This window comes from Mauremys reevesii, linkage group 5 (genome assembly GCF_016161935.1).
Source record: "Mauremys reevesii isolate NIE-2019 linkage group 5, ASM1616193v1, whole genome shotgun sequence".
Classification (NCBI taxonomy): Eukaryota; Metazoa; Chordata; order Testudines; family Geoemydidae; genus Mauremys; species Mauremys reevesii.
The window spans coordinates 33175587-33187805 of NC_052627.1; the positions used below are offsets into that span (position 1 = coordinate 33175587).

At 39.7% G+C, this 12219-nt stretch overlaps 1 long non-coding RNA gene across 1 annotated transcript; it reads right to left on the reverse strand.

Moving 5' to 3' along the window:
* Positions 1-818: 818 nt before the first annotated feature.
* On the reverse strand, positions 819-11620 carry LOC120406657. Its single transcript, XR_005599457.1, has 3 exons — positions 10909-11620; positions 8836-8907; positions 819-940 (listed from the first exon to the last, which is right to left on the reverse strand). It is a non-coding gene; the product is annotated as an uncharacterized LOC120406657 (long non-coding RNA).
* Positions 11621-12219: the final 599 nt, after the last annotated feature.

Consider the following 12219-nt stretch of genomic DNA (forward strand, 5'->3'; position numbering starts at 1 on the left):
AACCAGCACTGAGTAAAGTGGTACTATAACCTCCTGTGACTTGCTTGCTATACCTCTGTTAATGCAACCCAAAATTGCATTTGCTTTTTTTGCAAATTGCATTGATGACTCATGTTGAGGTTGTGATCCACCACAATTCCCAGATCCTTCTCAGCAGTGCTGCTGCCAAGCCAGTTATCTTCCATTTTGTATTTGTGCAGTCTCATCTCACCAATTCACCCCAATCACTTTTTGGGGGGGGATGTAGGATACTCAAGTTGGCTTTGAACCTATAAGCACCCTCTGAATTTGCTCTTGGGTACAGGAGAAACAACACTCCATGCTACTGAAATAATCGAGGGGAAATTATTAAAAACCCTTGGATATCGCAGTCTGCATTGGTTTTGAAATGAAGGCACATTTCCTTTGTTCTCAGGCACCATTCTGGTGTTTAAGGGGTACAAAGTCTTCCTCCTGAGGTACTATCTAATAAGTGATTTTATGAGGTGTCTGGAGGTCTTGTACTACAAAATTAGGAGAAGCAATTGGCTAGCAATGAGGTGATGGATTTGGTATCCCTACTGATGGACTAGCTTATGCTCCAATACATCTGTTAGTCTTTAAGGTGCCACAGGACTCTTTGTTGCTTTTTACAGATCCAGACTTACACAGCTACCCCTCTGATACTTATCTACTTGGTGAGTCTTGTGTTTTGGAAGACCATCAGAGGAAGGTCACATAGGTGACAAGAGATATCTTCTCCTAAGATGTAGATTTTTCGGATGTCTGATTGTTTTGAGAAAGGCTATTCAGAACGGAATTGGAAGCAACACAGACAGGGCTTTGCTTGTTTAATTCCCATATGGGCATGTGACGATAGTCACTATTCTTGCATTCCTGATGATGTCTATAAGTATCTGATTACTCCAGGCAAGTTCGTTTCTGGTTGCAAGGAGAGAAGCTGAAATAAAAACAAATAGGGAGAAAGACCGATGAGTCTTCTCTGGAAATATCAGCTTGCACACACTTCTATCATTAATCATAAAGAACCTCCCAACAGAAGGGGAGGGGCTACTTGGCACCTGGGGGGCAGGGCATATGACAGTAAAGCCCAAAGCAGTGGTTCTTCACCTTGTCCATACAGAAACCCCATGTTACAACAAAAGAAAAGTGTCGGGAACCTCATCAGGTCTAGCCATAAACAGAGGGAGGTCAACAATCCCCTATGACCTGGTTACAAACCCCAGGCTGAGAACCTATGGGATCAGTGAAGACAGACTAAGCAGTGCAATGCAGCTGAAGTGCATGGGTGAATGTAGCCCAGGAAATTTAGTGTTACAGTAATCAAGTGAAATTAAATCTAAACGTTCTACCTGCAACAGACCATTGGATTTAGATAAATTTTCTGTATAAAGAAGTGCAGCACACCAGCAAACACTACAACAGGGTTGATTAATGAATAGGATGATATAATGCTATCTTAGCCTCGCAATGCAGTTACTGCCTGGGCTTGCTCCAAGAGAAACCTCATGTAATTAGCATGACTCTTTGCCCTTTAACTTTTAACATGCTTCCTAATTAAGCTATTCAGACCCTGAGCTTCACTATCTGGCCATAGCCACTGCAAAGTGATTTATCCTATGGTGGTGGTCAGTGCTGCCAACCTCAGTGTCAGAGAAGAACATTTATTTATTTAACTGTTTGGATTATTTTATCCCTTCACCATTCATTTGTACATTTGCACAAGTTTTGCGGTGGAAACTTAGCTTTTTAATTTTAGCTTTGAATTATCATATTTATATATAGGACATCTCTCTCTCTCTCCCCCTCTCTTTATAAATAAATATATAAATGGATAGAAATTATAATGCATTTCAAAATGACGTGTCTTGCTTATATTTTTGAACCCCCTACTCTATTAGTCATTCTCAGAAGAATGAAAGCTTAAAGCCACTGTATGTAGACATGATATCAGTTTGTATGATGAGGTAACACAAATGGATTTTTGTTATCAAAATTGTATTATATTTCAATTATCTGCCTTTATAGACATACTCATCTTTCTAAGGTGCTTTGAGATCTTTGTGTCAAAGGTGCTATATAAATGTATAGTAGTATTGTAATTATTTTATATTGTATCTAAAACTCATCATTTAGCATTAACATCATTTGTTTTTCTCTTCTCTGGAGAATAGATGTTATTAATGATTAAGATAATATTGCTTTGGAAAGAACTCTTAAGTTTTCCAAAATGTCTGATATTACCATGGACCAGAGAAATCTTGGTTCCAGAGACCACATTGACTATTTCAGATATGTATCACAGGGACTCAATACCCCCTTTTTGCTCAGATATGTGTGGGCATTTGAAGACTGAACAGCATAATCTGCCCACACTTGATTTTGGTTGGTCACTCTGACTGTTTTGATATTAGAGGGTATTAACAAAGCACAGGTGTTGCACACTCTAAATTAGGATTGGCTGTCAAATTCAAAAGTCATGGTAATTACACAGCTGTTTTAAATTGTGGTTAAGTGGTCTAAAATTGCCAAGAAACCCCACCCACATTCAGTACTGTCTAAATGGAAAGGATGTGTATACAATGATTATGAGGTTTCATATGAATCCCCCAAGCCATAAAGTAGAATTTCCTAATTGTCAGCTGGACTGTGCTGTGCTCATTTAAAATAATTAGAGTGCAGCAGCTTCAACAGACCAGGCTTTATTTATTTATACACACACACACCTCAGTACAGGGTTTTTATCAGTTACTATCGTCTTTCTGTTCATTTCTGACACCATCATTCTGCCAGTCTGGGAATGAGGAGGGAGAGGGGAAAGGAAAGAAAGGCATTATCTTTAATGTACACAAGTAATTCAGCCCTAAAGAGCCAGGATGCACCAGCCCCAATGTGTGAGATGGATGAAAACAATTAACCAAAGAAATCCAAACTACATATATATATTTTATATACATATAAAAAAAAGGAAAGAAAAAAAAATCTTCCTTCCTTTCTTTCCAAGAGGGGTAGCTGAAATCTTTCTTAATTACCGCTTATTTCAATGACAGAATTGTAATTTATCATTTAGTTGTAATTTGACATATGTTCACACCTTTGCCATTTCCAATTTCCTCCTTCATTCTAATTGTCTGCTTCACTCGCCTGTCATGCGCTCCTCTTGGGATTAATTCGAGCTGTCTGTCTGCACCAAGCTACCAGCACACTTGGGGCTGCCGAGAGCGTGACAGTGTCAATGTGCGCACAGTTTATCTTAGGCATTACCCAGCCATCACAGTCCTGCATCCTCTCTTCCCCACATTGTTTATTGTTTATTCCATTTTACATTTGTGACTTTTCAATGTTTTATTAGACTCTAATTATGCTCTTGGCTGTCAACTTGAAAAGAGAGAAAGCATTATGTTAATTACTGGGGGAGGGGCCCTCAGAAGAGGTAATAAATGGACCAGTAGATGTCTCTCTCTGTCTCTAACATACACACAAGATTTAAATGCTCTTCCTTCATCTTTCTCCACAGCTGTTTGTATGCTCTCTCTCTCTCACACACAGTCACGACTCCACCCTCATTATAAAGCGTTCCGTTATGGTACACACATGCCCTCCCTCTTGCTCTCTAACATAAGGTTACTGGGTATGAGATTTCCTCCACATTAAAACTGCCTGTTGTAAAAATAACATTCCCCATTATACTTTACGGGCCAAATTCATGATTGGTGCCACTCCACTGACCTCACCAGTGATGAATTTGGCTCAGAATGTTTGGTTGCTAAGGATGGTAATATAATAGGGAAGGTCATTTTATACCCTGCATATGAGTATGTACTAGGGCTAAAAATTAACTTGTTAGAGGATGCGTCTGTCACTAAGAAATGGGCTTGTGCTCTCCCCTCCCTTACAGCCCTTACTCAGCCCATCCAGACTCAGCAGCAGTCTCCTTCCTTCCTTTAATTACTCACACAACATAAAGCCACATTCAGCCTTACATATGGATGCTGCCATTGTCTCTCTTTTGCTGCTGTTTTACAAGGGTTTTATAATAAATAACATTATGCATTTCATGCCCTGTCCCCTTTCCTCGTGGTACTTCTGAGGCCAATGACCTGCCCTTTTGCCACCTTCCAGAAAGACCCTGGGCTCAAGGGTCTTTTTAGGAGTAGAATGTGTGCAATGGAAGAAGATGCTTCTTAAATACTACAAACAGGAAACTGCACTTTATCACCCCATCACAATCATGTAAATTTGCAATGTGAGCAGCAACCAGTGGTTTCAAAGAAGCTGACTTTTCCATATAAGAAGACAACATTAATGCTAAAAAATAACAGTAATACTCAGCTCTCACATGGCACTTCTCATCCATAGATTTCCAAGTTTTTTACAAAGGAGGGTAAGTGTCTATCTCCATTTTATATAGAAGAAAGCTTAGTGACCAGGAGATGGAGTGACTTGACCAAGGTCACACAGCAGATTGGTGGTAGAGCAGATACAACAGAACCCAGGTCTCCTGCCTGCCCTCCAGAGCCCTAACTATTTGATCAAGCTGCCCCTCCTGTGCCTTTACTTACCAAATTGTCTGTAACAAGGAACCCCCTGAAATCTCTATTAAGCATCACACAGAGGCAGTAGTAGAGTTGATGGTATTGGCTGAAGTTGGTGAACAGGAGAAGTGTGAAAGATGTGGGAAGATAATGGGAATGAAGGCTCAGGGAAGATAACAACCCATGCAACTGTGATAAATCAGAGACGTTTGAAAAGAAATGCTCAACTAACTCTGGCCTGAATGTACACAGACACCATTGCTCTGCCTACATATAACAGTGCTGCACATAGGCACATTTGGGTACAGCAAGTCAGATGCTCTGTCAGCTCTGAAATGCAGCTCTTCTTAATGATGCAGATATTGTATGGTTACCCGCAACAACCCAAATACTCAGCATCACAAGAAAATGAACAAGGATCATATCCGTAACAGATAAATGAGTCATACAGCCTGATCTGTAAAGGACACAGTTATTCCTTCGGTTATTCCTGAACACCAGAAATCCAACATTCCAGTGCATACAGGTTCCTTTATATGCATATTGGCATCATGGTATCATTATGACATTCATACCTAAGTCATATTATATTAAGCACTGCTATATCCTGTTAGACCCCACCTGATGAGCTCCACATGTAAAATGACAAAGGTACAAGGTAAAAAGTGTCCTGGACACATATATTGACTTTGTGGCCCCCTTCCCACCATGGCATATAGAGTAGGCCAGAAAAGTGGTGTTGTTTCTTTGTGTGATTTCTGCCAGTTTTTGATCTTAAAAATATCAGAAACATCAAATCTTATCTTTTCTGTTTTTCCATGAGAACTCTTTGGATGACTCAGAGACGTGGACTGGACATTTTTACAAGTCCTTATCCAAAGGGACATAGATACTGAATGTTTAATAAAGAAACCTTTTCTCCTGGATATCTGAGTTAAATAGCTATTAATAAAAACAACAAAGAAAAAGTTCCAAATGTTTTAAACAGTTGAAATAATAATCACTTCCCATCTCAATTATTCACCTTTTGTTTGCTTGGCTTCCCTGGCTAAAGCAAGGATCCTCCAGCTTGGCTTGTTTAATAGTACTTGTTAAGCCTTAAAAACAAGCCAAGTCTGAAAATAATCAGTTCAGTAGTTTTAAAGCTATGAATGTCTAAATTTGACAATTTTACATCTACAAACTGAGGCCAAGCCAACAAGAGATTTGCCTGAGCTCTGACTGTATAATAACTGCAGGATTTGACCCTTGAAGAATTAGAACGTAAATGTATTTGATTTATTGATGGATGAGTTAAAGCTACATTTGTTAGCTCCAAAAGCCACATATTCCTGTAGCTTCGAACTGTCCTGGAACTGCAGCCCTTGTTTTCAAGGAGCCTTTGCAGGACTGAAGCTCTGCTACAGTTTGAGGAACTTTCAAGCTCCAGTGACAAAATTGTCAGAGCTCTGTAAGCCAGTTGCTCCAGTTTGAGAAATGTACAAGCCCTGCTGTTGGAGCTTGAAAGTTTTGCATAATTCTAAGGAATGGCCGCATTGCCCATATCAATCCTGCTATATGTAGTTTGTCCAGGATGTTAATCCTGTGATGTTCTAGGGTCCGGATATGTGTTCACTGAAATAGTCTGTTTTATAGTAATATAAGAACTTTTATAACAGTACTTGGAACACAATTTTTTAAAAAGCCAAAATAATAATAATAAAAACCCCAAACAAACAAACACCCACCCAAAACAAGCAAAGAAACCACCCTACTCCCATTTTTTAAGCTGAACCCCCCACAATTTTTAAATTAAAAGGTTTTTAAAAATTTGTATTTGCCAGTGTATTTTAAATGTGCCTATTGCCACCTCCAGGCACAAAATGTAAAATCACTTGCAATTAAATTCTAAAATGACACAGTGTCAAACTGAAAAACTCCACATATCATTCCAGAACTAGCTCCCTCCCAATCCATCCCATTAGGAAAAAGCCAGAATAAATTGGTAGGCCTTACAGCATACCCTGTAGGTCCACACACTTGAGCTCTGTTGGACCAAGGAGCAAGGTGAATTCCAGAATGGAGTGTCCTCCACTCATCTCATATGCAGGCACAAAAATCTAGTGACTGCTAGTGCCAACATCTACATTTATTTTTAATATAGTGTATTTGGATTTCCTATACCTTTAGCTAAGTGCTTTGATCCTATCCTTAATGGCTCTGAGTGCTTTTATAACTATTTTAAATATATAGAAACAAAGATAAAATTTTGAAAACACAAAACCACCCAACTAAAAATAATAATAATAATACTCGCCCCAACATTAATATTAACCCCTCACACTGGACTGTCCTATGTCCTTCAGCACATCACCTTGGCAACCGACCAAGAAAATAGATGAGCTAAACAGTGTAAGCTAGAGGTCAACACATCTGGGCTGTGATGAATCCTGGAACAATGAATTCCAGAATCAAAAGCCTGTGTAATATTGAATAAAACCCAATTTGGCTGGAGAGAAGAGAGAGTGATTTTTAAACTGTAGAAGTGCTCATTCTGAATCTGTCTGGCATCTGGAAACATCTGGTTCACAAAGAGCATGCTTGCTTATTTGGGCATACAGAGGTATTCTATAGTCATGCCAATATTAACATTAAATCATCTTATCTGTCGAGAGTTGCAGTCCTGTGCAGGTTTGCTGGCAACTCATGGGGAGCAAGTGCTGCAGCTTTATAGACATCTACCAATGCCCTAATTATTGCACCTGCTGAATACTCTGTGGTAGCTCAGGGCTCCAGCCATCATTGTGGCAAGCTGGACTCAGTGGTTAACTCTGATCTTCCTATCATCACGTGTGTGACCAGGACAACTGCAGTTTCTCACTTTTCAGTGCTGGTTGGCATTGCTGTCATGGTTGATTAGATGTGATGGCAGGACCCTGGCTGCATTACTGCACACAGCCAACTGTCAAGACAGCTTACTTCACAATTTCATCTCAAAGCTGGTTAAAGTCAAGACACTCCTTTCTGAAATAGCTGAGCCTCCCAGACAGTGCATCAGACACAACCTTTCTCTGTAACAATGGCGGCAGGTGGTGCGGGACTATATTTTGAATCCATGGTGCGTTTCTCATCAGATCGACAACTCAAATCTGCATCCCCTAGTCTCCCTGGATCAGCTTTTGTGTACCCCTCAGAACATCCCTATGAGCTGAAAGATCCTTCTTCAATGAGACAGGATACATTGTGGTCATGGGAGGTTTAGCTTACATCTTTCCTGTGGGGCTGCTTGAGCACCCCATCTTGCCTCTGCTAAAGTACAAAGAGCATGCCATCTGCTTACGGACTGTCCTCTTTATCATCTTGATGGTGGGTGGATGCACTTGGTGTCTCTGAATGGTGTTGCCATGATAGAGTAGCTACAATACTTACCCAGCATCTAATTCATTTTTGTGCCGTCAGAAACCATACGCCATCAGAAGATCCTATCTGTATAATTACCCCCATGCTAACAACATGTTATTTACTCTCTCAGAAAATTCAGCAGACTCTCAGGGGTCAGTTAATAAATGTAAAGAATTGGGACTGTTCTCACTGCAGCTGAAAAGTAGGAGTCCCAATGTAAAAATATGGCCAGATATAACAGAGAATAGCACTGAAGCAGAGTGTCCTGAGGTCTGGGTAACTCCTGGACTAGAACTACGGGCAGGGAGCTATTCGTCTCTTCTCTGCTCTATCTACGCTGTCTCAGCAACTGGGGGAATCTGAGGACGCAATGCAAATCTTCTCTGCTTTATCATCTGTGCTCCACTGATGGCTTCAAGGAGCCATGCAAGCTATCTCAGCTGGAAGGAGTTGCTTGGGATTCTGAAGTGGTAACATTAGGTGGCATGTGAAGATTCAGTGAACGTATCAGTGGATAGCAGTGCTGATAGGCTTTTGTAGTCCGTTTGAACCTGTGTGATGGTCTGCCTTTGGCCTCTTGTCTACCCCTTAGACAGTGTGTTACTATGCTCTATAGGACGCCATGTGCTATGCTATGCTAAATTGGCTAGCATTTCCGAAATGATATTTGTGCCCTGATCTGCTTTCTTTCTGGGACTCTTTTCTTCTCTCTTAGGTTAATTGCTATTATTGTGACTTTTTCACTGTCACTGGGAAGTTTCTACGCAATTCAAGTACGTATGGTACAGTAGTTCCTATTGCAAACAAACCATCATGGAACTCATTGACTGTCACTTTAACCCTAGCTGTCTATCTCCTTTTCTTTCAATTTCTTGAATGTGTCATTATGGCTCACATTTTAAATCCTCTTCCATTATACCTGCTTATGGGATGTTTTCAGGCCAGGTCTGCAGTGCAGCCAAGACAGCTTTGCTTGTAAGGGTTTAACATCCTGTTGGAGGCAAAACAGAATGGATTTACAGTTTGATTTTGCTTAACACCTGCTTTCTGTGCTATCACCCTTTCAACATTATTTCAATATTTAGTCCTTGTCTACATGGGAAAGTTAGTGTGCAGTGAGTGAGGGTGTGAATTTAAAGCACACTAGTTACTTTGCACTAACTTCCCGCACTAACACTAAGAGCGCTCTCAGGCCGTTTACCTTAATATGCATCCAAAGAGCATTAAGCTAATGCTCCCGCTTAGTCAAGAGGGAAGAGTTAATGTTGCTGTTGAAACCTTAGATCAGGGATTGGCAACCTTTCGGAAGTGGTGTGCCGAGTCTTCATTTATTCACTCTGATTTAAGGTTTCTCGTGCCGGTAATACATTTTAATGTTTTTAGAAGGTCTCTTTCTATAAGTCTATAATATATAAACAAACTATTGTTGTGTGTAAAGTAAATAAGGTTTCAAATTGTTGTGTGTAAAGTAAATAAGGTTTCAAATGTTTAAGAAGCTTCATTTAAAATTAAATAAAAATGTAAAGCCCCCCAGACCGGTGGCCAGGACCTGGGCAGTGTGAGTGCCACTGAAATCAGCTTGCGTGCTGCCTTTGGCACGTGTGCCATAGGTTACCTACCCCTGCCTTAGATGCTGCATTTTCTGACTTCTGATTGTTTTAACTATGTAGCCTAATTTTTTAAATCTAATATCCTATTATTGTTATTAATTTATTCATATTACAGTAGCGTCTAGAAGTTTCAACTGAAATCAGGGCTCCACTGTGTTGTACATTTGGTAAGAAAAAATGCCTGCCCTATTATAGCTTATAATCTACAGCCCCTATCTTGCAATCACTTATGCACATGCTTAACTGTAACCATGTGAACAGTCCCGTTGACATAAACATGTGCATAAGTGTTGACAAACTAAGAGCCTATATAGACACATCAAACAAAGAGTGGGAGAAAGGAGGTATTACATTCCATGTTTTACAGAGGGATAACTAAGGTAAAGAGAGCAATTGACTAACTTGCCCAAGGACACCTTTATGATTTTATGATACACATGATACAGAGGAGGGAATGAACTGAATTCAGATCTGCTGATCCCCAGTCCCGTTCTTAACAACAAGACCATCCTTTGTCTCCTAGGCTTTCTACTAAAACCTTTATTAATCCTAGGGTTTTTAATAAAACAAAGTAGTGAAAAACAAAATCTATAACTATTTGACCAGCAGAGCTTGTAAACTCTTTGCTACACAGATTTTCAGCTTCTGGAGCTTAGTAACTCCTTTGACTTTTCTTGAGGCCCAGCTCCTTTGTGGTATAAATACCATTGAGAATCTGGGCCTGAATTTCTTGAACCAAACCGTTCCTTGAAAATAACTAGTTTCACTTGGCTGCACAGTGTGTTTCTGTTTAAATGGACACCTGTAGATTTGGGAAAATTTTCTGTTGCACATCAGCAATACACAATTTCAACTAGTCATATCCTTATCCAATCAAAGCCATTTCCCCCCCAAATCTAGCAAAACACAACCTTCCCTATTAATGATTACCTCCATTGCAAATTTCAAATTTTAGACATTGTTGCTTTTTTTTTAAGTGTGAAAAGTGTTTTTTTCTCCCCTATTCTTCTATAATCCCCAAACAGCTAGATTTTTTCCTCAAAGTTTCAGAAAAATTAACCTTCAGGCACAACATCAACATGTTCAGTCCTAAAGGTGAATGTTTGGAAAAGCTATGTGTGAAAATAGGGTATTGTTCTCATGGAAATTAGTAACCTAAAATAAAGTGGTCGCTATTGGTGTCCACTATAAAAGTTTACATATATAAGAAGTCATAGGCTATAACACTTTATAGATATGTATATATAAAAGTGACAGGAACTAGAATAGGATGCCTGAAGCTGTAGCCTGTGAGCATTACAGGCCAGTCATTACTTTTTAAAAACTTAATGGGAAAACTTTTCCACCATGAGCCCAAAACTCCAGTATAAATATTTTCTTACCTGCTTTCTCTTCAAGAAGAACAGTAGCATTAGCCATATAAAGAAAGTTTTTTGTTTCCATCCACTAATGTATCAACGTAACTGTTGGCTTCTTAATCTTTTATGAGTGAATCCTGACAAATGCTGGAGATATTTTTAGGTGCCAAGGGCACATGGCACTTGCATTGTGCTTAAGAATGCTGGAAGTGTCAAGGGCTGATCAGGACAAAAGGGTCTACTGAATCACAGGATCAACCAGGTAAAGCCATTTGGTAAGCAAAGGCTCCCTGAAAGGCTCTTTATAGAGTCATGGTTTTCATTCACAGGTCTACACACTCCTAAACCTTTTGCAATATTTTGAACACCAGCAGAAAAAAGAAGAAATTAGGAATGGAGGAGCTGTCAGACTGGATCAGACTAGTGGTCCATCTAGTCTAGGATCCCGGCTCTGACAGCGGACAGCACTGGATGCTTCTGAGTACAAAAGTCCCTGCAGCAGGTAGACATGATAATTTATTTCCCATGACACCTCATCCTAACCCCTCCAAAGAGAGACTTAAACCCAAACCTAAACTTTTCAAGATTTGCCCATTTCTAGAGTAGTCACTGGACTTGAATTTCCTGTCATCATTCTGATTTTAAAGGAGAGAACCTATATCATGCAAGCTATAGATGAAGGATATTTAAGTGTTTTGTGACTGCTACTACATCATCACATCATGGCCATGTGTTGTGAGATAATTTGTGAACATGATTCAGTGAATGTTGCACTTTGACATGTTGCCACTGTTTTGTGCCACAACGCTGCAGCATTATGATGTCATGATGTTATGACAATCATGACATCCCAGTGGATAGACTTTTGGAATTGGCAATTCTAGGTCATTCCCCACAAAAATGTATTTTGCTTTAGAAGAATAAACAAAAGCAATTTATAAGGCTGGAGTATGGAGAGGGGACAAGAAGAGGATATGCATGTGTATGTACACATGCAGATTTGTATAAATAGACAAATAAATGAAAATTTACAATGACAAGTGACAATCATCTTAAAATATGATCCAAGACTCTGATCCTTGGAATGCTGCATAACTGCAACTTCCATTTACAAATATTTGGGGCTGTGTTCGATGACAGCTGAGGGTGCTTAGGACTTTTTAGAATCAAGCCTTAATGTCCAACATTGGGCATTAGTAGTGGCTAGTAGAAGTAGCCTTTCATTAGAAATGAAGCAAAACATAAGAACAACCATATTGGGTCAGACCAATGGTCCATCTAGCCCAGTATCCTGGCTTCCAACAGTGGCCAGTGCCAGGTGATTCAGAGGGAATG